Here is a 14,705-nt window from a genome sequence, read left to right as displayed (position 1 = left end):
CAATGACAAAACCTTCAATCACCTACAATGTCTCATTGGAGTGTGCATATGCCAACAATAAGGATGTATAAATGAGGACTATGCAAGGACTATGGATGATAATAAGGACATAAATGAGGACTATGCAAGGACTAAGGACGATAATAAGGACATAAATGAGGACTATGCAAGGACTACCTATGGTCACAAGTGTGCAAAATTTTGAGTTTTGACGTTTCAAAAAAGGACTTTGTTTTCAGTAATTCTATGTGTAGGACAAGTTTTTGTGGGTTTTCATGTATGAGAAAAATTGTTTGGATGTAGATATAGCTGACTGAACTGGTTTTTCAAACAATCTCAGAGAATTTAGAGATACGCAGGATAGGGTCTGAAATAGCCCAAATGACTGACTTGATACTGGTTTGATACAACGATACATAAAAAAGCACATAATACAATCTTAGGCTAGAAAGTGGACATCATTCAATGAGGCCCCCGCAATAAAATACCGAAACCAGATGGACAGATAGAGAGTCTGGCTTCACTGGCTCCACTCCATGACACACACTTCTTGGGCATGCCAGTCTCTCTTACCCCGAAGATCCGAAGATCTTATCACCGAGGGATTTCTGTCTCATAATGTAAGGTACATGAGGGGTATCTATGGGGTACGATCCACACTCCCAGAATCACTAAATGTAGGGTTTTGGGCTACTAAGTTGGTTATTATTGAAGGGTTTCGAGGGGTCCCGATCCAACGACGGATTCTCAGAGCAAGCCACTTAAGACTTTAGTTGAGCTTATCAGTGCAGGGAAGGCCCCCACATACGTCGAATTCACTCAACACTTTAGCCGCCTGACCAGAATATTTATATAGTGGCTTGAAAAACCCGCTCGAGAGTACGCTAGGAGAGATGATATCCCCAACGCATCCCAATTCGAAGTACCTCTATGGGTTGATGATATCCCTAGTCAAAGATACCCCTCACTACGCAAAATAAAATAAAATTTGATGTCGTTGTCACCTTCTTCCTTTCTCCCAAGACCCCGAAGGCGGGTGGAAAGTTAGTTAATGCAACAGTAGGTTCACCCCAAACACGATAAAAATTCTTTACCTTAAGAAAATCAAATATGATTTAATCTAATGTAGCTCGATTCACGTTCATTTTATAGCCCAAATTGAGGTGTTGAATACGCATGTGGATGTCCATTTTAAAGACCAAATTGAAATATGAAGGCATGCATGTCAATTTTAACCATTGTTGATTTTAAGCCCAAATCAAAGTGTTATACATGCATGCCAATTTTAACCAATGTTAATTTTAAGTACCAAAAGTTGAAGTGTGAGATTGTGCATGCATGTCCATTTTAACCATTGTTGATTTTAAGCACCAAAAGATGAAGTGTGAGATTATGAGTGCAATTGATCTAATACTAATCTGATCTTTTCTATAAATTTGCCACAGGATGCAAACCGATGATTAGTAGTAAAATCAAATCAACAGAAAATAGAGAATCAAAAATTGACAGAAGTGAATGCGTGATTATACTTGCCCGATTGCGTGACTCTTAATAAGCGACTACGTAATTCTATCAGGACAAATGTGTGATTCTGACAGGGCGATTGCGTGATTATGACAGAGCGATTGCGTGATTTGTCAGGATAAATGCATGACAGTGACAGGACAATTGTGTGATACTATAAGGACCAATCCATGACAGCTACGGTGAACGTGTAACACTTTTGTGAATGTGTGATAATTTTGGCGAATGCGTGACACTTATGGCAAATGCATGACACTTATGGAGAATGCATGACACTTATAGCGAATGCGTGAAGATATTGGCGAATGCGTGAAAATATTGGTGAATGCGTGACTCAAACCAGAAAATGAAAAACTATAAATGTTTATTGGTGTCTACATGAATGCATAAATTTGTCTATGCGATTGCATGATGGAAAGATCTATTCTCGAAATCCGCACAACCTGCAAAAAAGGAAAAATCCGTACGATCTGCAAAAATCACACAAAAAACAAAGAAGGTTAATTAGCTATTGTTCACGTCGGGTTCACCAAAATGTGTGCATGTAAAATTCATCTTATAAAATATCAATTAGAAACAAAGGGAAATCACGAATCCCTATCTAATGAAAGAATTCTAACAAATAGACAATGAAATAATGTAATATCAAACAGATAGGAATTAAAATCATTCAATGAAACTCCCTATTCCAAGATTGCATATAGCTTCCATTGCTCTTCTCTTCTCTGTGGTATGATGGCTCTCAGATATTGTGTTGGTAACCTGCAAGTGACACAAAGATTCAAAGTTCGTGATTTAGAGGAATTGTCCAGGATTGAGGAGGAGGAGGAGGATTGGAAATGGAGATTGAATGCTCAATTTATAGATTTTTGGAGAGGATTGATTGAAAAGGTGGAACAAATTGATCAAGAGGTGGAACTCAGGTGAGCTCACAAGAAAATTGATAGTTGAACTATTAATTTAGAGGTGAAACATAATAGATTGAATAGATTAAAGGAGTCAATTGATTGAGAAAAAGCTAATTGAAAGAAGAAAAAGAATGATTGGAGGAAATAAAGAAGATGCCAAAGAGAACTTTATTTAGAAAAAAATAACTAGAAGATGGAAATAGAGATTGGAGAGATAATTGAATTAATTAATTATTTGATTGAATTAATTAATTTAGCATGTGCTTGCACTTTGACGTAGATTTTCAATTTAATCTTTGCTTGAGATTTATTCAAATAATTGAATTTATTCAATTCAATTTAGTATTTGAATATATTTAGAACTTGCCTTTGATTTTCAACTTGGTTTTTGAAATCATGCACATGTATTTGAAATTTAGAAGAAATTAGAAGAAATAATTAAATGAAATTAGAACTTACAGATTTGGAAATAAAAGAATTAATTAGCTAATTAAATAATTTAAAGAAACTATTTAATTATTTTAGAAATATAATTTAATTAAATAATAAAGATTATTTAATTTAAAGCATTAAATCACAATTAATTAAATAATAAATATTTAATTAATATTTAGAAAAGGGTTAAATGATTAGATGATTAGAGATAGAAATTGAGAATTAATTTATTTAAATAATAAAGATTATTTAAATTGGGGAATTAATCATAATTAATTAAATAATTAGTATTTAATTAATATTTAGAAAATGATTAAAATGATTAAATGATGATAGAATAGGAAATATAATAATTAGTAAGATGATGAGGAAATATGAAATTAGAAGAATAAGATTAATTAACTTAATTAAATAATTAAATAATTATTTAATCAATTAGAGGAATAATTAGTACATGATAAATGAGACATTTTTAGGTGTCTACAGTTTGCATGAGTCAAGAGCTAGAAGCCAGGAGGACAACTGAAGATCTTATCAAAGAAAAAGATCATGAAATTGCTAAGATCAAATGAGAGAATGCAACCTTGCATGAGCATTGGCATGCTGAAAAAGAAGAAAAAGAAGCTTTGCAGCTAGATCTTGAAATGGCACCATCTCTGAGAGAGACTCTTGCAAAACATAATGAAGATCTTACCATAGAACTCACTGAGGCTAATGGGAAACTAGAAAAGTTCAACAAAAGTTCTGCCATGCTAGATGAGCAGATTAAATCATAAAGGATGAAAGGTGATACATCTGGACTAGGTTTTAACACATCTAAGAAAGGAGAGTCTTCCGGTACAAAGAGCAATATTCACAAGGACAAAACTGCTCCTAAGGCTAATAGGCCTACCGGTAAGAAAGTTTTTATACCTGTTTGCTTTGTTTGTCATAAGTCTAGACATACTGCAAATGTGTGTAGAAACAAACCCAATGGGAATACGAGCTACAATGCAAATACTAGGTATGTATCTAAGAGATTTGCAGGTCATTGTTTCACATGCAAAATGTATGGACATAGATCAGTTGAATGCAGGTATGGAGCAAATAATCCAATACCTCACATTAATCCAAGACCTAATGGTAACTGGATGAGAACCTATGATAACTGGGGTAACATGAACTAGCAGAGACCCTATGTTAACCGGTTTAGTCCATTTGAGATGGAAAAGGTAACTAATGTCATTTGTACTATTTGTAACAATTTTGGTCATGTGGCTATGAATTGCAGAAGGAGAACTAGAAGAGGCAATGCAGGACCTTGGAGATCATCTGGAGTGGCCTGCTATTATTGTCATAAACTGGGACACATGAAAAAGTTCTATAGATCTAGAAAGAACAAACCAGTTAATCATTCTGAAGATCAGAAAGGAAAGCATAAGGTAAATGTTGAGGAAACTAGAGAAGAGATTAATCGAATCTAGAAAAAGAAGAGTGATGATACCTGCAAAAGAACCTAATCCTTCACCCAGTGTGGAGAATCCTACACCGGTGAACTAAGCCTTTCAATAGGGCTAAGGGGAGCATAGCGGTAAATATACTTCCAGACCCCTTGGAAGATGAGTGGTAAGAGTTTGAATTTTGAGTTGTTATGTGTGAAATCTTGATATCTTTTGTCAATCGGCTTTGCAAAAGTTTATCAACTAGTTTTACACCTATTAATATTGTATGCATCATTAAATGATGTATTAGGGTTTGTAACCCTAGAGGTCGAGCATTTAATGCGATAGGTAAAAAGGATAAAAGTGAGTTTTACTATGTTATTTTTACCGTAAATGCATTCGAGAGATAATTCTTGAGCACTTGCAAAGCGAAGAGAGGATTGCTAGCTGGTTTTAGTTGAATTTGTGTCGTGATTTGCATGATCGAAGTTGATTTGAAGATTAGTGGAGGTTGAACTGGTGTGCACTTGAGAAATCAATCAGTAACCGAGGCAGTGGGTGTGAATTGAGGTATTTCTTTGTAAATCCCATTTCCAATCCAGTTTATCTGAATGGCTTCATCATCTAAAGAAAGTAGAGAGACTAATGATCACATCAGAACCTATGGAGGTTGTAGATTCAGAACAAATTGTGTCTTATAGTTCTTTATCTCAAGTTCTTGATTGTGTCATTGTAAAAGGTGATTTGTCTAGCTACATTGATTGTAAAATTGAAGATTTAGGATCATTGTCAATTTATTCTTAGTTGAAATCCCTTTGCGATAAGAACAGAAAGATTCAACCCGAGTATATTAGGGTTTATGAGAAGGGTTTTCATAATGCAGCTTATTTTCTCGAGGATTTTGAAGAGGAACATATCTGAATCATTCTGAGTTGTGTTCATGGGGAAAAGATGTATTTGGAAAGGACACACACTATAACCAAGGAGGCTATTCAAGCTGTGACTGGTTTTTGGTCAACCGGTGAAGTTCCTAAGCTAAGGAGAATTTCAAAAGAGATTGTAACCACTTTAACCTTGTCTACCTCTGATGGGCGTGCTTTTTCTATTAGTAACCATATTAAGGAGCCAATTGATGTTGAATCTTCAGTCTATAAAGAAGGACAACAGTCAGAAGTTCAAATTTGGTAAGTTATTGATTGGTTTATTCTTTTACTTTCAGAATTTCCTACCAGGAATTGGTGATCCAGAATGGTCTAAAGACCTACCAGTAACCGCCCAGATCAAGAACAACATTAAGGATGTTAAGAACACTTTCTCAACTACAATGAATAAATATTTCAATGAATTTCAGAAGAAAATGAGTATGAGGCTGTGGTGAAAAACTTTGCTAAGAACATCATCTTCACAGTCACCACTGATTTCTGTCTGATGGAAGCTATTGAGCCAAGAGAAGATGAAATGGAAGACATGAGCTATGAAGTCAATTATGACTTATTTATTGGTTATGCGAATAACCTGTTGGCATCTCCAATGGACAAGAAGAAGAAAAGGCTAGATACTGTTGAGGAGCAAACTACAAAAGCCGAAACTAGTAGTGGTAAATGAAAGAAGAAGAAGGCTGAGCAAGTGCCTCTGGTGTCAAAAAGTACTAGAGTGACACAAAGTGTCCAAATAAAAGAGGAATAGGTACCCAAAGTAACTACTACGAAGCAGAATACAATAAAGAAGAGAGGATGATAACTGATTCTCCAAGCAGAATCTGATGATATTGATATTGAGGAGGAACACAAGAAAATGAAAGCAATTGGTAAAAGAACTAAACCAACGAAAGAAATTCCAAAGGAAACTGTTCCTATTAATATATTATCTTACAAGTCTATGACTGATTTTGAGAAGACACTCAAAGAATTGGGAAGAAACAAATTTGATAATGTCAAGAAATGTTTTGATTCATTTAATGAAGATCAGAAGGAACAAATTGTTCAACAGGTAATCAACTATTTATGTCAATATAATCGATTACCTCAGGATCTTAAAGATGACATTTCTGATTCTTTGTATTCTATTCTTGCAAATAAGTGGCAGATTGTTGTTGACAAAGATCAAGAAATTATTGATAATGTATTTATTCAATATTTTCCTGAATTATCAAGAAATGAATTAAATGCATTACTTGATAAATACAAAGGACAATTTATATTTAAGGCAAGAAGATTGAAGTTAATGAATGTGAAAATTCAATCTATTGAAGTTGAGACTCATTAGATAACTCAAAATATTCAATGGATGCAAAAGCATTTAAAGTCTTCTAATGATGAGCAAACCGAGCCTGCAGTACGACCAGAAATGGATGAGGAAGATATAGTGCAAGCTGATGTTGTCTATCCTATCAAGAAACATAATGACACTACTTCCCAACCGGTAATTTTTGTTGATGATATACAAGATACTATAGATTTATCTGGAAACATTATTGCACTAGATATGTAGCCACTTGAAATTGCTGATTCATAGGTTAATACAATATAGATACCGACAACTCAACCAAGTGTGGATATTCCACCCCCACCGGTAAAAGATCAACCAGTGAAACCCCAATTGGTTTCACAAGCACCTGCTGAAAAAGTTGCTGGTCAGACCTCTGAATAGGAAAAGGAGAAAGAACAAAAGGAAGAGAAAATTAAGAAGGAGAAATTTGCTGAACCGGAAAAGGCATTAGTCAAATAGTAGAATGGTGATGATGATGACTCATTAGGCATCACAGGGCTTATCAATATTGATAGTATGAGTGAATTGGAATTAATGAAGATTGCAATGGTCATGCAATCTAGAGCACAAAAGAAGAGGCTTAAGGAACAAAGAATGGAAGCTGAAACCATTCAAAATGTTGTAGATATTTTGTCAAGCCTTCTACTAGAAACTGCTACAGGGAACTTGTCAACTCCCATTGGCAAGCTTGGCTAGTTGGTTGTTGATGCTTTTGACCAACTTAAGTCTCTTGAGGAAGCAACACAAACATATGCAGAGAAGAGCTACATGAAGAAATGAGGAGAACAGATAATGAAGGATATTGCTACAGGAAGAATTACCCTATCCCTAAATAAAGATCTGTTAAGAAAAGATATTGAAATAAGACGAAAAATTCTTACATTTACATCTAATGTTTCATTATTTTATACTGATATCAATCAAAGGAGAACAAAGACTGAGTGAGAATTGGAAAAGATATGTAGTGCCTACATACCTTTACAGGATTCAATCTTTGCTTTGTGCAAATCTGTGGATGATTTGCAAAACCGGTTAGATATCTATGATTGCTAATAGGCAAAAAGACTCCGATCCCTGAAGGAGTTGAAGAATCTACTCAGACCAAAGGTGGACATGTTACAAAGAGAATACAAGAATGCAGAAGCCATTTTGGCTACTCCAAAGACGTGTACACTTGATGTAATGGAAGAATTTTGTACTCAGATCACGACTACAATAGAGATCACTGATACCAATATTACATCAAAGTTACTTGTATTGCAATGGGTATTAGAAGTTTTGTTTGTAATGGTTTAGAGAGTGTCAAACCGGTACATATAGACAACCGGTATATATAGGAATGACCCGACACCAACTTGAAGATCCAACAAAGGTTATCAAAGAAGCAATGTAGGACAATCAGTTTACATGTTGATATGGTTAACTCCAACCGATATCGGTGTTCCAACTGATATTCACTGATTGTGTGATGAGTTATCACCAGTTGTGATGAGTTATCCTAACCGACAAATTTTGATGGTAATTTGTGATGAGTTATGTTTGATTGTCCAAATACACTGCACCTAGGAAATTGTGATATAATTCCTAAGGCCGACTTGAAATCTAAATGTCTCTATAATGACATTATGTTGATATGAGTTGATATATGATATGAGATGATTTGATGCAAAGATAGAAGTGCTAAGTTGTTGAAGACATTGCAGAGTATGATGGTTATGCAGTTTTGAGTGCGTAGAAGAGGATCTATTCAAGAAAGTTGTGCTACTTTTAGATCACATCACCTGTTGTTTTCTAATCACTACAATAGTTAAATCCCCTAACCGGGTAAGCTCTAACAAGCTTCATTGCACAAATCCTTTAACAAGGTGATCCATTAGTTTGGATTCAAAAATCTTCTAACGAGGTTACTCCTAATAGGGTACTACCTTTAACAGGGTATAGCTTCTAACAGATCTTTGGGATCTTTAACAGGATTCACTCCTAGCAGAACACCTTTGTATACCTTAACCGGTCAGTTATCTATTACTACAGATAGTTAACTTGTGAGTCCCATCTCACCGTGGTTTTTCCCATTTGGGTTTTTCACGTATAAACACTTGTGTTATGGTGGATGTTTTACTTATTGTGGATGCTTTAATATCATTTTGGATAGCATGCATATTGTTGAATAAACTTGTTAAGTATTTATACTGGTCAGCTTTTAAAGTAGTATTATTTTTGGTGTCACTGATTCTCCCCCCCTCTTAATGCTTTATAAGTTTATCACACCTGCATGGGGTCCCAAACCATTCTTGATTTTTCTTTGTTGTTCACCTTTGTAGGGGCCAATCTACTACTTATCAAATTTATTTGCCCTATCGTATAGTTTTCTAGCATGTCGCTACCCATGTTAGCAAATTTATCTCCTATCTACCCTATTGTATGGTCATCTAGCATGTCGCTATCCATGCTGGCAATCATCCATCTAGTATAACACATATTTCTATCCATACCGACGTATCTTATACCAATGGCGGTCACTTATCTCATATCTTTCTATAACCAGAGGCTTTCCTCCAAGGCGAGGTTTGTTTTTGTTATGTTGCCTTATCCTTTCCTTTATCTTATCATCCATCATGCTAGTATGCAGCTAGCATGTTTGTGATGTACCAAATACCAATATCTATTCCAATTCTTAGCATCATTTCACTGGGGCAACCTTGTTTGATCAACGAGAAGTTGCCTCCCTCTCGTGACTTTTCTCCCTCTATATCTTCCTCTACTTTATCTTTGCATCTCTCGATAGAGGCATGATCGCTAAAGTGGGGGAAAAATGTAATGGAAAAAATCTTACCCCTTGCAATTAATGTGACAAATGGCTCCTTCCTCCATGTCATAGGAGGTTGGCCTTCACCACCTTGTCCTTTTGTCCACTCAGATTTATCTTTGTCAGCTCTAACTGAAGTATCACCAACGCCGCAAACCTGTCACCTTTGGGGACACATGCATGATGCAAAGACGTTCACACAACGTGCTAGAATTTCGTGAATCTGACAATCTGCAAGTGGTCATTTGAGGGTTATGCCTGCACCCAGAAGAAATTGTGATGCCTCTGTATGCTCCCATCAACGTCCGATTTCCTTCCAGGGCCTTTATCTATCAATTTCAAAGGCATTTGGAAGGATTCTCTTGGTAAGTTGATGATATTTTGCAGGTTGAAGCTCTTGGAGGTTATGTTTGGATAGCATTCTACAAGCATTAGTGTTGTTGCAGCAGTTTGAGCTCTCTATGCTAGCATTTGCAATAATCATTCATGGAAGCGAAGTTTCCTTGATCTCTCTCTTTCACTTTCCAATATATTTTACCAATCCCTTGTTGCATCTTTTTAATTATCTTTATAACTTTATTATTCTTGTGGCTTCTTGGGTTGTTTGTGGAGGTGGAAACACCAAAATGGGGGTTTGACTTAGGTAGGCTCCAAAACACAACCCCCAACATTTTCCTTTCATACATGTGTGTAGGCACACCATCGTGAAGAGGAGATTAACTTGCGAGAGGCTTCATAACATGGACTATGTGTATCATTCTCCCATTCCATTTTATCTCTTTGTCTAGTCTCGTCTTTTGTGTTATCATTTTACTTTAACACCCTTTTATCAGTTAATACATCATGTTAGTACGTCCAAAGCTTTTTGCTCAGACTCTGCACTTCGTTCGTATAGGACAACAGCACACCGCGTTGGTGTCCCATCTCCACGCACTCATCCTAAGGATAAAGGCTCAGTGTAGCCATCCAGAGAGTCCTCTTAGTTTTTTGACACTTTAGCATAACTCTGTTATCCCCTGGCTCATCCTAGTGCTGGTTCAGGGAGGTACCACAGGGATAGCTTGTTCTCAAGGATCCATCATCCTTGAGGTAGAAAATTTCCTCTGTTATAGAGATGCTGAGGATGGGAGAAGATGAGAACATCACTTCTTTCATGCTAAAGATGAATGAATTGGTGTGTAATATCAAATGTGCCAGTGGAAAGTTGGAAGAATGATAGATTGTTGCTAAAGTGCTAAGGTCTTTAGCTGTATCCTACAAACATAAAGTTGCTGCTATTAAGGAGATCAAAATTATGTTAGATGTGACTAGGGACATGTTTATTGGTAAGCTTTCAACCTTTGATTTGAGTGCTCATTTATGTTAGAGTTTAGTCAAATCTGGAGCAAATATAAATTAACAATTATATAGATACAAAAACAAAAGACGAAGAAAAAGAATAACATAGATAGCACAAAGATTTAACTTGGTTCACCCAAGATGGAATACATCCATAGAACATAACCATCCAATCTTTTCTTATTATCTAGTAAATCAACACAACACCATTACCATGCCCTTTTACATTCCAATCGCTTATAACAAGCAAATTTTAGGGTAACAGTCAAAGTTGATTATTTTTAGGTTTTTTTTCCATTTTAGTTTTTCAACAAAAAATGGCAAAAAAAGAACCCCAACAAGGATATATAACGAGTGTACAATACTTGCATTATCAGTTGCCACATATCAACAATCTTTTACTTGGAGACTGATCAAGCTCCACACCAAACAATCTCCCACTTGGAGACTAATCCTCAACGACACTGCTAAACTTGCAGCTCCCATAGGATAAAACTCTTGGACTCAGCTGTTCGTGAATTCCACAATTTTCTATCAAGAAGGCTAAGAAAAGTTGAGGAGGAAATCAACTTCTCTCATGGGACAACCTTTGTGAACATATCTGTAGGATTGTCACTTGTGTGATTCTTCTCAACCCGTAACTGGCCATCCTCCAAAATAGATCGTATTAAGTGGTACCTGAAATGCATGTGTTTTATCCTTGAATGAAGAGCAGAATTATTTGCAAGATAAATGACACTCTAGCTATCAGTATACAATGGGATATCATCCTGTATCTAGCCCAATTCCTCCAAAAAACATTGTAACCAAATCATCTCCTTTCTATATTTAGTAGTAGCTACATACTCAACTTTAGTGATTGAAAGAACAACCTTTTGCAGTCTACAAATCCAACTAACTGTATTTCCCCCTACAGTAAAAATACACCCTCTAGTAATCCTCCTTGTATCAATATCACTTGCCAGATCGAAGTCAACATATCCTAGTAGAGAAGCATTTGATTATTTGAAACATAATGCCTTGCTAGAAGTACCTCTCAGATACTTGAGAATCCATTTGACAACATTCCAATGTTTCATTATCAGATTGCTCATGTACCTGCTCACAACTCCCACTGCATGTGCAATATCTGGCTGTATGCAGACCATCACATACATCAAACTACCAACAACTGATGAATACATGATGTTAAACATTTTATTTACCTCTTCCCATGTCTTTGGACACATCTCCTTAGTCAATTTGAAATGACTAGCCAAAGGTGTACCAACTTATTTTGCATTCAGCATGTTAAATATTTTCAACACCTTCTTTATATACTCACTTTGGGACAAAGCTAATGTTCTATTTTTTCTATCCTGTGAAAGCCTCATATGAAGGATTTGCTTAGCTACACCCGAATCTTTCATAGAAAATGACTTTGTTAATTTCTATTTAAGTTCATTTATATGCTGCATGTTAGACCCAACGACAAGCATGTCATCAACATAAAGTAAGAGGATAATATAACTGCCACTATCCAATCTCTTAAAATAAACACAATGATCATAATGACATATGTGGTAACCTTGTTCATCCATGAAACTATCAAAATTTAAATACCATTTTCAGGGTGCTTGCTTTAGGCCATATAGACTCTTCTTCAACCTGCACACTAACTCCTTCTTACCTTTGATCTCATATCCCTATGGTTGTTGCGTGCATATTTCCTTTTCCAAATCCCCACAGAGAAAAGTTATTTTAACATCTAGCAGTTCAAGATGCAAGTCTTTTGTAGCCACAAGACATAGAACAGTTCTAATTGAAGTCATTTTTACAACTGGAGAAAATATTTCATCAAAATATAACCCTTTTCTTGTGCAAAACCTTTAACCATGAGTCTGGTCTCATATCTTTTCTGTCCTCCATCCTCCTCCTTCAGCCTATAAACCCATTTATTTGGCAAGGCTCTTTTTCCTACAGGTAATGGGACTAAGTCCCACGTCTAATTTATTCATCAAAGAATCAATTTCCTCTTCATGCCTAGCTATCACTGCTGTTTGGCATCCACCTGCATTGATTCTTCATATTCTTCTAGTTCATCAAAATCAGTTAATAAAATAGAGTACAAAGAAGGGGATAATCTTCCAGGAGGCCCACTTAACCTCGTATAACGTCTAACAATTGTAGAAGTTTGTGGGATATTTTTTTGTTGCTAAGCATCAGGTACCAATGGCATTTTATTTTTCAGGAATCTCATCCATTACCACATATTCCTTTTTAACCTATTCATGCTTCTTTTCCTGCATCTGTTCTTTATACATGACCTTCTCATTGAATATAACATCTCTACTTCTAATTATTGTTTGATTTTCAAAATCTCATAACTGATAACCAAAGTCATCCATTTCATATCCAATGAAGGTACATTTTTTAGATTTAACATCAAGCTTGGTTTCATTTTCTTTATCAACATGGACAAAAGCTTCACAACGAAAGGTTTTTAGAAAAGAATAGTTTACCTTTTTACCAGTCCATGCATCCTCTAGAATACCATCATCCAAAGGATTTGAATGTCCTCTATTTATCAAAATGAACAATAGTATGTACAACATCTGCACAAAATTGTAGGGGTAGTCCAACATGCAATCTCATGCTCCTTGCATGCTCCATGATGGTCCTATTCATTCTCTAAGAACACACCATTTTCTTGTGGGCTTCCTAGAACTTTTTTCTGCCTTCAGATTCCATTGAAAGAACAAGAATATTCAAATGCTTTGTTGTAATACTTGCCTTCATTATCAGATCTAAGATACTTCAACTTTTTTCCTGTCTCATTCTCAACCAAAGCTTTCTATTTCTTACAAGTTTAAAAAACATTTGATTTCTGTTTTAGGAATTATACCCATGTTTTCTTGGTTGTATCATCTATAAAAATAACATAATAACTAGAGCCACCAAGGATGATACCCGAGTTGGTCCCCATACATTTGAATGCACAAGCTCTAATTTCTTACTCTTCTTCTCTTTCCCAACCTTGAGAAATATAACTCTTTTCTGTTTACCATAAACATAATTTTCACAAAATTCTAAATCAATCTGCTTCAATCCTGGCAACAAATTTTTAAAGTGAAGGATTTTTATCTCTTTCTCACTCATGTGCCCAAGTCTATGGTGCCATAGTTTTGAATATGTCCTTGCAACGTTTATTGTAGTTGTCCCTGCAACAACTTTTTCTATAGCAAATAAGGTAGAATAAGTATTACCAGTACACAAATACAATGTGCCTACCTTTGCACCTTTAGCTACTACTAATGCACCTTTAGTAACCTTCTAGACATTGTCTATAGAGGTAATTATACAGCCTTCACTGCCCAATTATCATGCAGAAATTAAATTTCTTCTCAAATTTAGGAACATGCCTTACCTCCTACAACAACTAGTCATTTCCATTATGCAACTTGATCTTTATCTTTCATTTTCCAACAATCTAGTAGGGCTCACCATCAGCCAAATATACATGTCCAAAATCACCTTGAACATAATTTAAAAAATATTTTTATGGGGTGTGGCATGAAATGAAGCCCCTAAATATATTACCCAAGAATAATTAACATTATCTAAACACAGAATCAAGAAATCTTGTAAAGTATTACTTGCAATAGTAGCTTCCTTACTGTCATCTTCATTTCCCTCTCCTTGTTTGTTTTTCTGAGAACACAAATCTTTCTTTAAATGTCCTGGCATTCCATAGGAACAACAAACCTTTCTTCCTCTGGATTGAGAACGTCCTTTCTTTGACTTCCCTTGTGACTTCTCATGCCCAAGACTTTTTCCTCTTTCCTTTGATCTTCCCCTGTTCTCTACGTTCAAAACAGTACTTGATGATGTTGAAGTCTCACTTATGCTTTTCCATTGTATTTCCTTGCTTAGGATAACACTAACAACATCATCAACTTTCAAAGTGTTTGTACTAGAGACAAAGTTACTTACAACCATAACAAAGCTATTCTAGCTTTCTGGCCA

The sequence above is a fragment of the Cryptomeria japonica genome, chromosome 4 (genome assembly GCF_030272615.1).
Source record: "Cryptomeria japonica chromosome 4, Sugi_1.0, whole genome shotgun sequence".
Taxonomy (NCBI): Eukaryota; Viridiplantae; Streptophyta; class Pinopsida; order Cupressales; family Cupressaceae; genus Cryptomeria; species Cryptomeria japonica.
Note: the sequence above shows the minus strand (reverse complement) of the source record.